The sequence below is a fragment of the Panthera tigris genome, chromosome X, assembly GCF_018350195.1.
Source record: "Panthera tigris isolate Pti1 chromosome X, P.tigris_Pti1_mat1.1, whole genome shotgun sequence".
In the NCBI taxonomy this organism is placed as follows: Eukaryota; Metazoa; Chordata; class Mammalia; order Carnivora; family Felidae; genus Panthera; species Panthera tigris.
In genome coordinates this window covers 82,477,260-82,491,071 of record NC_056677.1, presented here as the reverse complement: position 1 = coordinate 82,491,071, position 13,812 = coordinate 82,477,260, and the positions used below count along the sequence as shown (strand labels likewise).

The 13,812-nt window shown below is 34.1% G+C and overlaps 1 pseudogene; it reads right to left on the bottom strand.

Annotated features, from left to right (window-relative positions):
• LOC102967802 overlaps positions 1 to 13,812 on the bottom strand; it is a 45,221-nt pseudogene that overhangs the window by 14,731 nt on the left and 16,678 nt on the right.

Below are 13,812 nucleotides of genomic sequence, written 5' to 3'. Positions count from 1 at the left end.
TATCTGTTAAACCAATTAAGAATAAAAAGAATAGTTCACTTTACCTTAATTTATTCCTTTTCTAATAATACTTTTTTAATTATATATTTCAATTAGATAATATACAGAGAAATACTGGCTTCAGAAGTAGAATTCAGTGATTCATCACTTGCATACAACACCCGGTGCTCATCATAACTGGTGCGCTTCTTCATACCCATCACCTATGTAGCCCATCTCCTCCCACCACCACCTCCCTCCAGCAACCTTCAGTTTGTTCTCTATCATTAAGAGTCTCTTGTGGTTTGTTTCCCTTTCTTCTCTCCCCCCTCTTCCCATATGTTCATCTGTCTTGTTTCTTAAATTCCACATATGAGTGAAATCATATGGTATTTGTCTTAATCTAATTGACATATTTCACTTACTGTAATACATTCTGGCTCCACCCACATCATTGAAAACAGCAAGATTTCATTTTTTTGATGATTAAGTAATATTGCATTGTGTATGTGTGTATATATATATATATACATATATGTGTATATATATACATATATAAATATGTATATATTTATACATATTTATATACATTTATATACATATATAAATATGTATATATATACATATATATGTATATATACATATATATGTATACACACACACACACACACATATATATATATATGTATGTATATATATACCACATTTTCTTTATCCATTCAACAGTGTACATTTGGGCACTTTCCATAGTTTGGCTATTGTTGATAATGCTGCTATAAACATTGGGGTGCATGTACCTCTTTGAATCTGCTTTTTTGTACCCTTTGGCTAAATACCTAATAGTGCAATTGCTGGATCATAGGGTAGTTCTACTTTTAGTTTTTTAAGGAAACTCCATACTGTTGCCCAGTGTGGCTGCACGAGTTTGCATTCCCACCAACAGTGCAAGACGGTTCCCCTTTTTCCTCATCCTCACTAATACCTGTTGTTTCTTGTGTTGTTAATTTTAGCTATTCTGACAGGTGTGAGATGTTATGTCAATGTGGATTTTATTTGTGTTTCCCTGATGATAAGCGATGTTGAGCATCTTTTCATGTGTATGTTAGCCATCTGGATGTCTTTAGAAAAGCATCTGTCTTCTGCCCATTTCTTAACTCCATTGTTTGTTTTCTGGGTGTTGAGTTTGATAAGTTCTTTACAGCTTTTGGATACTAAACCTTTATCAGATATGTCGTTTGCAAATATCTTTTCCCATTCCATCGGTTGCCTTTTAATTTTTTTTTTTGATTGTTTCCTTTGCTGTGCAGGAGCTTTTTATCTTGATATATTCAATATTTCATGTTTGTTTTTGTTTCCCTTGCTTTCGGTGATGTGTCTAGTAAGAAGTTGCTCTGCTGAGGTCAAAGAGGTTGCTGCCTGTTTTCTCCTCAAGGATTTTGATGGTTTCCTGTCTTAAATTTAGGTCTTTCATCCATTTTGAATTTATTTTTCTTGATGGTGTAGGAAAGTGGTCCAGTTTCATTCTTCTGCATGTTGCTGCCCAGTTTTCCCAACACCATTTGCTGAAGAGACTATTTTTCTTCCATTGGATATTCTTCCCTGCTTTGTTGAAGATAAGTTGACCATATAGTTGTGGGTCCATTTCTGGGTTTTCTATTTTGTTCCATTGATCTATGTGTCTGTTTTTGTGTCAGTACCATAATGTCTTGATGGTGACAGCTTTGTTCTATAGCTTGAAACTTGGCCATTTGCAATGTCTTGGATGGAGCCAGAAGGTATTATGCTAAGCAAGATAAGTCAAATAGAGAAAGACAAATACCATATGGTTTCACTCATATGTGGAATTTGAGAAACAAACAGCTGAACATATGCGAAGGGGGGGGGAGGAGGAGACAGGGAAACAAACCACAGTTGACTCTTAATGATAGAGAATACACTGAGGGTTGATGGAGGAAGGTGGGTGGGGATGGGCTAGATGGGTGATGGGATTAAGAAAGCACATGTAATGAGCACTGGGTGTTGCATGTAAGTGATGAATCACTGAATTCTACTCCTGAAACCAATATTGCATTGTATGTTGGATAACTAAAATTTAAATTAAAAAAATTTCCTGGTCTGATAATTCCAAAATTTCTACTGTATCTAAATCTGGTTCTGATACTTGCTCTGTCTTTTGATACAGTGGATTTTTGTTTTTGTTTTTGTTTTGTTTTGTGTTTTGTTTTTTGGCTTTTGGTATACCTTGAAACTGACAGACAATATGGGCTAAGGAAACTGACAAAATAGGCCTTTGGTGTGAGGTTTTATGTTTATATGGATAGAAGTTAGACTGTGTATACTGTTTGCAGTTGCTGTGTATGTCAGAGGCTAAATTTTCTTCTGATGCCCTTGTTTTTATCTCCCCTGTTACCTTTGTGTTTCCTTAGAGACTTTTTTTTAACAGAAATATGAGGTTGGGAAGGCATGTTTGTACTGTATGTGATACAAATGATGCACTTACAAGGATATAACATTTAGTTTTTATCTTATTTTTTTTATTTTTTAACGTAAGTTCTATGCCCAATATGGGTCTTGAACTCACTACTCCAAGATCAAGAGTCCCATGCTCTACTGACTGAGCCAGCCAGGCATCCCTTTTATCTTAATATTTAAAGAGAAATATGCAAACATGATTGTCCATGTTTCTAAAATTTTATTCCATGGAACAATAGGTCGGCCAGATGTTAATGGGTGTTCCACTTTTAACATCATCTAATGAAACTGGGAAATGTTGTTATAGAAGGCCCTGAAATATTTTGATTGAAATGATGCAAAGGACTTATGAATAGAAATTAAAGGGGAAGGGAATTTTTTTTTCAGGAGTAAAACAAAACTGATGGGAGAACAAGTAGCTGTAAGTAGGAGGGTTATTATAATTTGAATATACTACAGCTGCTTTGCCTCCATAAAGTCAGAAATTGCATCAAAAGAAAGATGGATTATCAACTGATGAATGGATAAAGAAATTGTGGCTTATATACACAATGGAATACTACTTGGCAATTAGAAGGAATGAAATATGGCCTTTTATGGCAACGTGGATGGAACTGGGGAGTGTTATGCTAAGTGAAATAAGTTATACAAAGAAAGACAGATACCATATGTTTTCACTCTTATGTGAATCCTGAGAAACTTAACAGAAGACCTTGGGGGAGGGGAAGGAAAAATAAAAGTTAGAGAGGGAGGGAGCCAAACCATAAGAGACTCTTAAAAACTGAATAAACTGAGGGTTTATGAGGGGAGGGAGGGAGGGGAAAGTGGGTGATGGACATTGAGGAGGGCACCTGTTGGGATGAGCACTGGGTGTTGTATGGAAACCAATTTGACAATAAGTTTCATAATAAAAAAAAAAAAAGAAAGATGGATTAGAAATGGACTTCCTGATGAGGGTGTGAGAGGAAAATATTAAATTATTATTTTGAGAGAGCATCTAATATTCAACTTTGGACACAATATAGGAAAAGCAGAAAACCATTTAAGATGATTTATGTGTCTTTCTTCTTGGAGCTGTGAGGCATGTGACCCTTTGAATTTTTTTCTCACTCCAGAATTCCATGAAGCTAGGACTGTGGACCCAAGGATGACTTTAGATATATATATTTTTTTCTTAAATAAGGCCTGGGATATACACTTTCTTTAGTTTTAATCTGCTGTTACTATACATGAGCCCTATTGAAAGGTGTGGGGGAAATGGGAAGCATTCTATGGTTCTATTATTAGGTTTAAGTGTTTTAGTGAGCCTGGTTGTGATCTTTATAAGTGCTTCTCAGATTTTTTTTTCCATTTTAGGTGAGACAGGAAGTTTAGAGTGGGCAAGATTTGTGTATTTTCCTCTCGTCTGTGATCTCACAAGCATTTTGTACCTTTTTTCCTCCCAAGGTAAGACAGGAATGTTAGATGGGGCTGGAATTGAAAAAAATGCCATTCCCCAGGTGAAGTAATACTCTTCTAGACTTTTGCCATTCATAGTAGGTAGTTATGGAGAATGCTGTGAGTACATTTCAGAATGGTTACTCTTCCTTTCCTTCTGCTGTATCTGTGAGGGAGTACTTCTTGGCTTTTCACCATGAGAATTGAATGGTTTCTCTGAAGGTGAAATCAACAAAAGCCTAACTAACACTATGACACACAGAATATCTCACCCTCCTGTTGGTCCACACTCAGCTTTTAGTAATTTATCAAAATTACCATTTTAAGCATTCCTACCAGTTTATGGCTCCTGTGGATACTACTTCAGGGAAGCAAATCTCAACTGTGATTTTGAATGTGTCTGTTTTTCCAGATATTGTGGTGGTGATGGTTTAACCTATGAACTTGGTGTCTTGATGAGTCCCAGAAAATCCATGTAGTTTTAGTTTGTTCAGCTTTACTTGTTATAAGTTTGGGAGTGATGACTTCCAAGCTCTTTATATATTGCAACTGAAACAAAAATTCCGGATACAGTATTTTAAAATTTATGCTATTTGAAGATAAAGTGAGTGTTATATTTTCTTAAGTATCCACAGGTTTTCAAGGTCTGTACCAAATATTCTAGAATTCACTCAGGTGACCATGCTTAGTGAAAGAGAGCAAAAACTATAACTGGACTGAAACAAATAAAAGTATATAAGTGAAATGTACCATTTAGCAACAGAAATTTGCCACAGGGATGTTTATCACAGAATTGTTGGGGCACCTGGGTGGCTCAGTTACTTAAGTGCTCAGGTCATGATTTCACAGTTTGTGATTTTGAGCACCACATCAGGCTCACTGCCATCAGCACAGAGCCCACTTCAGATCCTATTTCCCCCTTTCTCTCTGTCTCTCTCCCTCTCGTTCACTCTCACTCTTTCAAAATAAAGAAATAAAAACTTTTTTTTTAAAAAAAGAACTGTTTATAATAGGTAAATAGATATAACCTAAACACATGGGTATAAGAAATTTCTTAATTATGACAAGCTCAGCAGATAGAATGCTATGCCAACAATAAATGGAAGTGTCTGTTTCAGAAACATCTTGTCAGCATTGGCTGTTATCCCACTTTTTGTCAATATTCCAGGTAAAAACTGGAATCCTATTATTTTGATTTGGATTTCTACAATTGTGCATGAACATATCAGTCAGATCATCCTACATTATGTAGCAGTAACAAATAACTCCCAAATCTCAGTAACTTAAAACAACAAAAATAGATTTCTTTTTATGTTATTTTATTTTTTATTTTTTAAAATTTACATCCAAATTAGTTAGCATATAGCACAACAATGATTTCAGGAGTAGATTCCTTAGTGCCCCTTACCCCAAAAATAGATTTCTTGTTCACACTACATATCCAACACATGTTGGGTGGGGGCTCTGCTAGGCTTAGAAAGACCAAAGTGTGAGGTTCCCCTTTCTCCACATCCTTGCCAACACCTGGAAAACAGTATGGAGTTTCCTCAAAAAGTTAACAATAGAACTATCCTAAGACCCAGCAACTACACTACTAGGTATTTACCCAAAGAATACAAAAATACTAATTCGAAGGAATAAATGCACCCTAATGTTTACAGCAGCATTATCTACAACAGCCAAATTATGGAAAGAGCCCAGATGTCCATCAACTGATGAATGGATAAAGATGTGATATATATATATATATATCATATATATATATATGATATATGATATATGATATATGATATATGATATATATATATATACATACATATACATACTTAGCTATAAAGAAGAGTGAAATCTTGCCATTTGCAAGGACATGGATGGAGCTAGTATTATACTAAGTATATACTAAGTATATATTATACTAAGTATATACTAAGCAAAATAAGTCATTCAGAGAAAGACAAATACCACATGATTTCACTCATATGTGGAATTTAAGAAACAAAGCAGGGGCACCTCGGTGGCTCCATTGGTTGAGTGCCTGACTCTTTGATTTTGGCTCAGGTCATGATCCCCGGGTCGTGAGATTGAGCTCCATGTCAGGCTCAGCACTGAGTGTGGATCCTGCTTAAGACTCTCTCTCTCTGCCCCTCTCTCCCGCTCATAGCCTTTCTCTCTAAAAATAATAATAAAAAGAACCAAGGCAAATGATCATGGGGGGGGGGGGAAGAGAGAGGCAAATGAAGAAATAGACCCATAACTGTAGAGAACAAACTGATGGTTACCAGAGGGGAGGTGGCTGGGTGGATGGGTTAAATAGGTGATGAGGGTAAAGGGGTACACTTCTGATGAGCGCCGGGTGTTGTATGGAAGTGTTGAATCACCATATTATGCACCTGAAACTATTATTATTATATGTTAACTAACTCTATTTAAATAAAAAACTTTAAAAAATAAACTGATGAAATAGCCACTATGTATAACATTACTTATTACCATGGAATAGGAAGACAGATCATGAGAAATCATACAGTGGCTATTAAAAGTTTCCCCCCAGAATTGACAAAAATCTTTCTGTTCCACTTTATTGGTTAAAGCAAGGTATGTGGCCATAGCTGTATTTAAAAGGAGTGGGAAGTGCAAGCCTGTGTTTGGAAAATTAAACAGCAGGAAATCTTGGTGAACAACATTGATAACTAAAAAGGGTCTCAAATCTTGCCATTGAGTACTTCAAGTTCAGTTCATACTTACTGTTTGCTTACTTACTTATCCATTGGGTTTTTCACTCCATTGGTTTGTAACATTTCTTTGCAAATTCTGAAAACTAGTCTATAAATTGCATCTACCTTCTAACTAGTGTTTCCATTATATGCTGTATTTTCACTTGTTTATAGTATTTTGCAACAACTTTATTGAGATACAATTCTTATGCCACACAATTCACCAGTTTAAGGTATAAACTCAAAAACTTTTAATATATTAAGAGTAGTGAATTCATCATCAAAATCAACTTTGTAACATTTTCATTACCCCAAGAATATATCCTTCAGCTCTTAGCTGTCAGACTCCATTGCCCCTACTCCTAAACCAGAGTCCACAACTAGTCTACTTTCTGTTCTGGATGGTTAATATAAATGGAATCATACAATAGTTATTTGCTGCTGGCTTCTCTCATTTATCATGTTGTAACATGATCAGTACTTCATTGTTTTTCTGCTAAAAATTATTCCACTGTAGGAATATGCCAAATTTTATTTAATTTTAATTGATGGGCATTTTGGTTGTTTCCACTTATTGTCTAGTATGACCAATGCTGCTACAAACATCTGTGTACAATTTGCATGGATATATGCATCCATTTCCATTTCTTTTGGATGTATACCTAAGAGTAGAATTGCTGAAACATATGGTCACCATTTGAAGAAATATCAGACTGCTTACCAAAGCAACCGCACCATTTTACATTTCCACTAGTAATGTATGAGGATTCCAATATCTCTATATCCTTGCCAGTACTTACTATTATGTCTTCACATCCTAGTGGATGTGAAGTAGCATCTACTTATGTTTTTTTATTTGCTTTTTCCTGGTGGCTGATGATGTTGAGCCTCTTTTAATGCAATAACCTCCTTGGAGAAACATCTATCTGCATCCTTTGACCATTTTATCATTAGGTTAGTTATCTTTTTATTTTTTAGTTGTCCTTATATTATTATGTTGGGACATTTTTTAATGTATTCTGGATTCAAGACCCTTACCAAATATATGATTTGCAAAATGTTTACTCATTCTGTGGGTTCACTTTTCACTTACTTGATCATATCTTTTGAAGCACAAATGTTTTAATTTTGATTATGTCGTTTGCCTATTCTTTCTTTTGTTGTGTTTGTGATATTATATGTGAGAAACTATTGCCTAACCCAAGGTAACATATAATTATACCTATTTTTTCCTCTAAGAGTTTTATAGTTTTAGGTCTTATATTTAAGTTTTTGATCAATTTCAAGTTTTTATATATTGTGTGACATAGGGATACAAATTAATTCTTTTTCATGTGCCTAACCAGTTTTCCCAACACCATTTGTTGAAAAGACAATTCTTACCCCACTGTATGGTCCTCTCACCATTGTCAAAACTCAGTAAATGTGAAGACTTTTTTCTGAAGTTTCAATTCTATTTGATGTGTGTGTGTGTGTGTGTGTGTGTGTGTGTGTGTGACAGACAGTCTTGATTGCTGTAGCTTTGTAGTAAGTACCAAAATCCAATAGTGTGAGTCTTCCATCTTTGTTCTATTTAAGGTTTGTTTTGGAAATTCTGGATCCCTTGAATTTTCATATAAACTTTGAAGAAACTTGTGAGTTCCTGGGGGAAAAAAAGGAGGCTGTAATTTGGTAAGGATTGCATTGACTCTGTAGATCAATTTGGCTAGTATTTTTTAACGTTTATTTATTTTGAGAGAAAGAGTGAGTGCATGTGAGTGGGGGGAGGGGCAGAGAGAGAGAGAGAGAGAGAGAGAGAGAGGGAGAGAGAGAGAGAAAGAGAGAGAATCCCAAGCAGGGATGCTCCATATGGAGCCTGATGCAAGGGCTCAATCCCATGAACCATGAGATCATGACCTGAGCCAAAATCAAGAGTTGGATGCTCAATGAACTGAGCCACTCAGGCATCCCTGGTTAGTACTGTTACCTTAAAAATTTTGAGTTTTCCCATCCATGAACATAGGGTATCTTTCCATGTGTTTAGGTCTTTTTAAATTCCTTTCAATATTTTGTATTTTCAGTGTATAAATTTTACACTTATTTTTGGCTTTAAAAAATTTTTCTGATGCTATTATATAGTTGTTTTTAAAATTTTATTGTTGATTTGCTCATTACTGCTGTATAGAAATACAAATGATTTTTGCATATTTGTATTTTATCATGAAAATTTGCTGAACTTACTAGTTTTAAGAGTTTTTTTAGTAGATTTCTTAGAATTTTCTATATATAAGATTAATTCACCAGCAAATGTTAATGGTATTATGAATCATGTTTGATATTGATTTATTTTTTAAACATTATTTTTTAATGTTTATTTTGAGGAGAGACAGAGAGACAGAGAGAGAGACAGAGGGAGAGAGGGAGAGAGAGAGAGAGAGAGAGAGAGAGAGAGAGAATCCCAAACCAACTCTGCAGTGCAGAGACTGATGTGGGGCTCAATCCCACAAACCATGAGATCATTATCTGAGCTGAAATCAAGAGTCATATGCTTAACCAACTGAGCCACTAGGCACCTCTGAATCATGTTAACATTATCATTCAGCTTTATCAAACTTTTTTTCAAATATACCCACTTATTTCTATCTAACCTGCAATGCAATTTTCTCTCACCAAGAATATAGGTTAAGAAAAGTCTCTAATATATTCTCCTAGTACTTTTATGTTTCAAAATTTGCATTTAAATCTTTGAACCAATTACAGTTTATTTGGGGGGAATACATTTTGTTATTTTTTCCCAAATAGGTCACACTTGACCAAATGCCATTAACTTATTATGGTAAAATATACATACATAATATTTATCACATTAACCATTATTAGGTGTATATTTCAGTTGCATTAAATACATTCACAATGGTTTATAACCATCACTACTATTTATACCAAAGCATTCTCATCATTCACAACAAAAACACCATGCCCAATAAGCAATAACTCCCCTTTTCCTCCTCCCCTAAGCCCCTACTACTACTACTAACTACTATTTTACTTTATGTCTCCATACATTTGCCCATTCTAGGTACCTCACACAAGTGGAAATATGTATTTGCACTTTTGTGCCTGCCTTACCAATAAGCATAATTTCTTAACGTCAATCTATGGTGTAGTATATATCAGAATTTCATTCCTTCTTATGGCTAATTAAAATTCTCATTGAATGTATTTATCAAATATTGTGTACCCATTCATCTGCCAATGAACACTTAGGTTGTTTACACCTTTTCGCTATTGTGAATAATAGTGCAAAAACACTGATATAGACATATATATTTAAGTAAGTCCTTCCAATTACTTTGGGTATATAGTTAGGTGTGAAATTGCTGGGTCATATGGTAGTTCTATCTTTAACCATGTAGGAAGCTGCCAATCTGTTTTCCACACTGACCACACTATTTTACATTCCCACCAGCAATGTACAAGTGTTCTAGTTTCTCCACATCCTTGCTAACACTTGCTATGTTCCATGTTCATTTATTGGAAGAACAAACACTGTTAAAATGTCTGTAGTACCCAAAGCAATCAACATGTTTAATGCAATCTCTATCAAAATATCACCAGTATTTTCCTTTCTTTAAAACATTATAGTTTTCCTAGTAGGTATAAAATGGTTTTTCATTGTGGTTTTGCTTTGCATTTTACTAATGACTGATAATGTTAAACATCTTTTCATGTGCTTATTAACCATTTGTATACCTTCTTGGGAGAAATGTCTACTTAAGTCCTTTACCCATTCTTAATTGGGTTATTTACTTTCTTGTTATTTAGTTTTAGGCATTCTTTACATGTTCTGGATATTAATCACTTTTCAAATATATCAATTCCAAATATTTTCTCCCATTCATGTTATCTGTTCACTTCTTTGATAGTATATTCTGATGTACAAAGGTTGTTAATTTTGATGAAGTCCAATTTACCTATTTTTGTTGTTGTTGTTGTCTGTGCAGTTTGATGTCATGTCCATGAAATCATCGTCAAATTCAATGCCATGAAGTTTTCCTCAAATGTTTTCTTATGAGAGTTTTATAGTTTTTTTAAGAGAGTTTTACCTTATAGTTTTATCTCTTAAATTGAGTCATGAATTCATCTTGAGTTATTTTTTGTATATGGTGTAAGATAAGGGTCCAACTTCTGTCTTTTGCATATGGATATTCAGTTTCCCTGCATCATTTATTGAAGACTGTCTTTTCTCCATTGACAGGTCTGGGACCCTTGTTGAAAACCAACTGACTACTGATTTTTTGTTTACTTCTGAGGTCTCTTTACTTTATTCCACTGGCCTATGTATTCTTATGCAAGTACAATACTGTTTTAATTGCTGTAGCTTTGTATTAAGTTTTGAAGTTGAGAAGTGTGAATCCTCCAACTTAACTTTTTTTCTTTTTCAAGACTTTTATGATTATTAAGAACCCATTCCAATTCTGTATAAATTTGAGGATCAGGTTTTCCATTTCTGTGAAGAAGGCTGAATTTTTGTTGCATTGAATTTGTAGATCATTTTGGATACTGTTGACATCTTAACAATGCTAAGTCTTTGTAACCATGGACATACAGTGTCTTTCCATTTATTTAAGCCTTCTAAAATTTCTTTCAGAAATATTTTATAGCTTTCAGCATACAAATCTTTCACCTCTCTGGTTAGATATACTGTAAAATATTTAATTATTTTAGATGCTATTGTAAATTTAATTGCTTTCTTATTTCCTTTCAGGTAGTTTATTCCTGTTGTATAGAAACACAAATGAATTTTTAGTGTTGTCCTTGTGCCCTGCAACTTTGCTAAATTGGATTATTAGCTCTAATGGCTGTCTTTTGGATTATTTGTGTCTCTATGTATTAAAAAAATCATACCAGCAGTAAATACAGATAATACTACTTTTTTCTTTCCAATGAGTATGTTTTTTTTTTATTTTTATTTTTTCTTATAGAATAGCTCTGGATAGAACTTCTATTACAATGGTGAAGAGCAGCAATAAAAGTTGGCAGTCTTATCTTGTTCTTGATCTTAGAGGGAACCTAAGTCTTTCACCACCAACTACCATGTTATCTGTGGAATTTTCACAACTACCTGTTATCATGATGAGGAATTTTCTATTTCTAGGTTTCTGAGTTTTTATTATTAAAGGGTACTGGATTTTGTCAAATGATTTTTCTTTGTCAACTGAGATAATAATGTTTTCTTCCATTATTTCTATCAATGTAATGTATTACATTGATTGATTTTCTTATGTTGAAACACCCTTAAATTCCCAGGACAAATCCCATATGGTTATGCTGAAAAATCTGTTTAATATGCTGTTGGATTTTATTTGCTTTTGTGTTGAGGATATTTGTGTTATATTTATAAAATGTATTAGTTTTTATTTTTTCTTGTAATATCTTTATCTGAATTTGATATCAGGGTAGTGCTGGCCTCACAGAAAGAGTTTTAGAAAGCACTTCTCCAATTTCTTGGAAGAATTTGAGAATTCTTGGTGTTAATATTTCATCGAATACTTAATAGAATTCACTGGTGAAAGTATTTGCTCCAGGACTTTTCTTTTTGGGAGACTTTTGATTACTGATTCAATCTTTGTTTTAGGTCTTTTGAGAATTTTTTATTATGGTAAAAATACATAACATAAAATTTAGCATCTTAACTATTTTTAAGTGTACAGTTCAGTAGGGTTAAATATATTCACATTATTGTGAAGAGATCTCCAGAAAATTTTTATCTTGCAAATCTGAAACTCTATACTGATTAAATAATTCTCCTCTCCCCCTTTCCCCAGCCCATGGAAACCACCATTCTACTTTCTGTAGCTATGACTTGACTACTTTAGATACATTATGTAGGCAGAATCATACGTATTTATTTTTAATGTAACTGGCTAATTTTACTTAGAATAATGTCACCAATGTTACTTTTATGTTGAAGCATATGACAGGATTTCTCTCCTATTTAATGTTGAATAATATTCCATTGTGTGCACACACACATTTTATTTATCCATTCATCCTTCAGTAGACATTTTAATTGCTGCTACCTCTTGGTTATTGTGACTAGTGCTGCCATGAACTTGAGCATGCAGATAGCTCTTCAAAACCTTGCTGTCAATTATTTCAAATATATACCCAGCAGTAGGATTGTTAGATAATATGGTCATTCTATTTTAAAATTTTTGAGGACCCTCCCTACTGTTTTCCACAATGGTTTCACTATTTCAATACCACTAACAGTTCTTAAGTGTTCCAAATTTTCCATATCCTTGCCAAAACTTGTTGTTATCTGATTTTTATTTTATAATAGCCATCCTAATAGGTGTAAGGTAGTATCACACTGTGGTTTTGATTTACATTTTTATGATGATTAGTAATGTGGAGTATCTTTGCATGTGCTTGTTGGTCATTTGTATATCATCTTTGGCGAAAAGTATATTCAAGTTCATTGCCCATTTTTAAATCAAGTTGTTTGACTTTTTGTTATTGAGTTACAGTTCTTTATAAATTCTAAACATTTATCTGGGAATGCAAGCTGGTGCAGCCACTCTGGAAAGCAGTATGGAATTCCACAAAAAACTAAAAATAGAACTACCCTATGACCCGGCAATTGCACTACTAGGCATTTATCCAAGGGATACAGGTGTGCTGTTTTGAAGGGACACATGAACCCCCATGTTTATAGCAGCACTATCAACAACAACCAAAGTATGGAAAGAGCCCAAATGTCCATCGATGGATGGATGGATAAAGGTGTGGTATATATATATACTATGGAGTATACTCAGCAATCAAAAATAATGAAATCTTGCCATTTGCAATGACATGGATGGAACTGGAGGGTATTATGCAAAATGAAGTTAGTCAGTCAGAGAAAGACAAAAAGCATATGACTTCAATCATATGAGGACTTTCAGAGACAAAACAGATGAACATAAGGGGAGGGGAACAAAAATAATATAAAAACAGGGAAGAGGACAAAACAGAAGAGACTCATAAATACAGAGAATAAACTGAGGGTTACTGGAAGGGTTGTGGGAGGGGGGATGGGCTAAATGGGTAAGGGGCATTAAGGAATCTACTCCTGAAATCATTGTTTCACTACATGCTAACTAATTTGGATGTAAATTTTTAAAAATTAAAAAAGTTCTAAATATTTATCCATTATTAGGCACATAATAATTTTCAATTATCT